This window comes from Esox lucius, chromosome 1 (genome assembly GCF_011004845.1).
Source record: "Esox lucius isolate fEsoLuc1 chromosome 1, fEsoLuc1.pri, whole genome shotgun sequence".
Lineage (NCBI taxonomy): Eukaryota > Metazoa > Chordata > Actinopteri > Esociformes > Esocidae > Esox > Esox lucius.
This window is the reverse complement of record NC_047569.1, coordinates 40,065,793-40,070,792: the sequence shown is the minus strand read 5'-3', so window position 1 is coordinate 40,070,792 and position 5,000 is coordinate 40,065,793. Positions and strand designations below refer to the sequence as shown.

General features: G+C 44.6%; 1 protein-coding gene across 6 annotated transcripts in view; it reads left to right on the top strand.

Moving 5' to 3' along the window:
- Positions 1 to 5,000, top strand: part of nectin1b (nectin cell adhesion molecule 1b) — a 262,236-nt gene that overhangs the window by 67,279 nt on the left and 189,957 nt on the right. The gene's annotated exons all lie outside the window — the stretch shown is intronic.

Genomic DNA, 5,000 nt, shown 5'->3' with positions numbered 1-5,000 from the left:
CTAGGAACGGCCTACACACTCTGGTCACATGAGACCGGGCATTGACCTGCACCAGGAGGAACCCAGGGCCCACTGCGCCTGCGTAAGATCTGATGTTGGGACAGAGGATTTCATCCCGGTACCTAACAGCAGTCAGAGAACCGTTGGCTAGCATGTGGAGGTCTGCTGCTGGGTTGGTACCCTTCTACAGCCCAATCCAGCTCTACTTGTTTCAGTCTGTCTCCTGGTATCTCCTCCATGTTCTTGAAACTGTAATGGGAGACAGCAAACCTTTTTGAGACGGTACATATGGATGTGTCATCCTGGAGGAGCTGGACTACCTGTACAACCTGAATGGGCTGCAGGTACCGCCTCATGCTACTAGTAGTGACAAGGAAACTAGTAAAATGCAAAACTGGAGAAGAATCTGTCAGGAAGTATGAGGAGAGAGCACTTGTCTTTGGCCACCATCTGTAAAACCATTCCCTTCTTGCTGTTGCCTCTCCAGTGCCCCTGTTCTCACTTCAATTTCCACCAAAACAGGTGACGTTGATTCACAGTCACTCATGCTTCCTAACTGGACAGATTGATATCCCTGAAGTTTAATTGACTTGGTGTCATACTGTGATGATTACGTGTTCGCTTTTTGAGCAGTGCATATTGTTTTAATATCTTTATTTTCTGCACAATAACCATATTAGTATTCATTTAACAAAATGTGTTATTTTCAAATTGATGCACAATTCTAAATGCCATGATAATTGGTGGAATAAAGTTCCGATGGGAAATGATAAACATTTAATTGGTGTTCAACATCAGTAGAGCTACTAGATACTTCTCTGGAAAGAACCACTACTTTGATCATTTATTATAATGTTTGTACAGAAATCTAAACGTGAATCATGCTGGTGAAGCAGCTCTCAATTAACATTAGAAACTGCTAATGAACTCTTCCTTTGGCATTGTTCAGAAACAGTTTTTTTTTTTAAACCTAGAATGCTGAGATGCCATCCTGGACTTCTGAACTAAAGTTAAACCTGCAGATGTCATTTCAGTACATGACATTACTCAATTATCATGCTTGTTTCTGCTCAACCAAGCCACTTCCCCTGTCATAATCCATTATATTAGCTGCTTATTTAGAACATTTCTAAGTAATGCAAATGCAAGCAAACAATATGGTATATAATTTTTATCTTGTGCGTTGTCAGGAGCTGGTTTTAAAGCTCTGTCTATGGATTTAAGTGTATTACATTTTTTCCAGACCCATCCCACAGCTTTTTCCCAAAACACAGGTGGGGTGTCATATTTGTTATGATTAAAACAAAGGATCCCATCTATAATTAATGCTAGCAAGTCAGTGGTTAAAGCAGTGTGGTTTAGGGAATTTGTTTCTCTACATCCACTCCTTGCTTAGCTCCTGAACTTCACAAGGCTAGTGTACAGTTATGTGAAAACGTGTAGACACACCCTGGAATCTTGGACACATGGTGCTTCGAGATCAATTTCAGCCACATTCATGGATACATTTAACACAATTTAACAAATCACTCAAAATAAATAAAACTTTGACACCATTTGTGCAATTGAAAGTAAGCTCTTGAACATGACACAGTTGGAGCAGTTCTGTTCAGAACAATGGGGCAAACATTCCTCCCTGGCCATCTGAGAGACTGATAGAAAGTTACAATGTAAGAGACTGATAGGCTGTTCCATTCTAAGTTATTTCAGCCAAAGGGGGACAGCAGTAATTGAAGCTAGTGGGTGTACTATGAAATTGCATTTCACTAGATTTTTGATCAATGAATGATTGCATAATCTTTCAGTGTAATTTGTTGAATCTGGATCCCTTTATTTGCCAACAGTGTTGAACATTCTAGGGGGTGTGCTTAGTTGTTCAAATGACTTTGATGTCTAGATCCAGGAACTGATACACCTTCACAGGTGACTGCACCTTCCTACTTACAGTACACAGCCCTCACCGCTTACCTCATGACATGAATCACTGCTCTCTTTCTGTCTCCTTCTGTCTCCCTCATTATCTCTCCTTCTATCTCCCTCTTTATCGCTCCTTCTGTCTCCCTCTTTCTCTCTCCTATCTCCCCTTTTCTCTCTCCTTCGCGGTCTCCCTCTTTCGCTCTCTCTCTTTCACTGTCTCTCTTACCATCAGAATACACGTTACACAAAGGAAACTAAACATGTCAGACAGCCAGGCAGCCAGTCTGTCAACTAGCCAGCAGGCCAATCAGTCTGTCCGCCAGCTAGTCAGTCATTGTCCACTGGCCATCAGGTAATCAATCAGTAAGTCAGAGCAGTGACCAGGCCTGACTGTCTGTCCGGACAGATGTGTTGTGATGCTTCAGGCTTGTGTGCCACTCACCGCCACTCCGTTTAACGGGTGCATGCAGCCCCTGCATGGTGTTTCTGTGTCCTTTTATTTCCTGTGTTAGGAATATTAAGCTGATGCATTAGCATTACAAACAGCCAATGACACTGGAGAGCCTCCACCGGTGCCTGCTACAATTAGAGACTCAGCCCTGATGTAAATACCCTGTTACACACACACACACGACTCATCCCTGGTGTAAATACCCCGTTACACACACACACACACGACTCATCCCTGGTGTAAATACCCTGTTATACACACACACACACGACTCATCCCTGATGTAAATACCCTGTTATACACACACACACACACGACTCATCCCTGGTGTAAATACCCCGTTACACACACACGCACACGACTCATCCCTGGTGTAAATACCCCGTTACACACACACGCACATGACTCATCCCTGATGTAAATACCCCGTTACACACACACACACACACGACTCATCCCTGATTTAAATACCCCGTTACGCGCACACACACACACATGCACACACACGCACACACACACACACGTGCACCTGCATGCACACACGCACACACACACACATGCATGCACGTACACACACAAATGCACGTACACACACATATGCTCGCACACGAATGCACACATGGGCAGGCACGCACATGCATGCACACACGCACAAAGACACACACGCACGCACACACGCACACACACACACACACACAGGCCCCTCCCATCGATTGCAGAACCACCGATCCAGTAGGCCTAGCTCCATAGCAACGCAGAGTGCCCCCCTGCTGACTGAGTTGATTGGACATAAGGAAATGCACGACAATCAATGTTTTGTGTGGAAAATTAAACAGAAGCACTTTGCAGTGAGAAGGTAATGTTCTATGAGACGGGCTCCGTGGGCCCAGTGGTGCCCTACGCCCCACCGGGCCCTGTCCAATGGAGTGCACCCTAAAGGGGGTAGGACGGGATTCGGGATGCGGTTCAGTGGGAGTAAACGGCTGATGGAACCAACCCAATCAAGGTGCCCTCAAGGAGCCCCCGTAGGTCCTCTCAGCAAACCTAATGATATGTTTGGGTGGTGGCTCATTAGTACAGGTGGCTGTGTTGATTGGCTGCTGGCTAGAAAACACACGCGCACACACACACACACACACACACATGCACAAACACACTCAAACACACACACAAGCACAAACACACACGCGCACACACACACACAGGCAGACATCAGCCTCTTTTCCGTCCCTTGTGGCTCAGGCTGGTTTTAACACTTATGTGAAAACCCTTTTGCCACTCAAGTGTTGCCTCACTGCTCTCACCTCTCTGCTGTCGACGCCCACAACGCTGCTAAAAGTGGACAGGCATCACTTCAGGGTGAAGTTGACGCGGTGCATCAAATCAGGCCTGAGTTACAGGCCTCAGGTCAGCTCTCTTTAAAACACTGCTGTAATTTCGGGTTATCTGTCTCTGAATGCTAAGGATGGAAGATCATATGCACATATAAAATCACGACCCAATGAAGTCAATGTTGTATCTAAATAATAAATTAATGAATGCATGAACATTCAGTACTTTGCAGAAGTGCTTTTGGCTGAGAATCTTCTTGGGTGTGTCCCTACCAGCTGAAAGTCTCCTTGGGTGTGTGTCTCTACCAGCTTAACGTCTCCTTGGGTGTGTGTCTCTACCAGCTTAAAGTCTTCTTGGGTGTGTGTCTCTACCAGCTTAAAGTCTTCTTGGGTATGTCTCTACCAGAGAGACATACCCAAGAACCCCACCTGGTTTTTAGCAGTTTCTCACATTGAACATTGCAGGTCCTCTCAAGCTCTGTCTGATTGGATGGAGAGTGTCACTGAACTGTGATGTTCAGGTCTCCTCCCAGGGCCCAATCAAGGACATTCACAGACTTGTACCACAGTCACTCCAGCATTGTTTTGGCTGTGTGCTTTCTGAGAGACGAGTCTTCACTCCAGTCTGATCCGTTGCACTCTGGATCCGGTTTTCTTCAAGGACCTCTCTGTATTTTGCTTAGTTCATCCTCCCTCCAGTCCTGACCAGTTTCCCAGTCCCTGCTGCTGTGAAGCATCCTCTGTCCGTTTTTGACAGGCATAGCTTTTGGCCCTTTACCTCGACCATTGAAGGGTCCCAGGATCACAGTGGGAGAACATTAAGAGAACACTGCACCTTTTTCTTTTCTTTCCAAAACAATTGAAAAGGAAAGTTTTGAGTGAGGAACAGAAGCTTTCAATTTGCAGCGGTCTCTTAATTTTAACCCTTCTGTTCCTCACTCAAAACCTTCTTTTTCAACATTTTTGGAAAGGGAAGGAAAAGGTGCAGTGGTCTCTTAATTATTTCCAGAGATGTATATATAATATAATGGCCAAATATAAATCAAGTCTAACAAGAAACTGCGATGAACGTTAAGTGGTCACAATACGTTCTGAAGACACTTTATATATTAATATCTGAAAAGAATAATATAAGAAAATAATTCAATGTTTCTGTTTCTGAAGGCCTGTAGCGTTGACCTTGGGTGGTCTGCCTAGTTAGTCTTTTTTGTAATTGAAATTCAATATGAACACTGTTGGAACTAGTCTGACTTCTCCTGCGTTGTGTTCAGTGATTAAAACTCCACTGTACATACAAACAC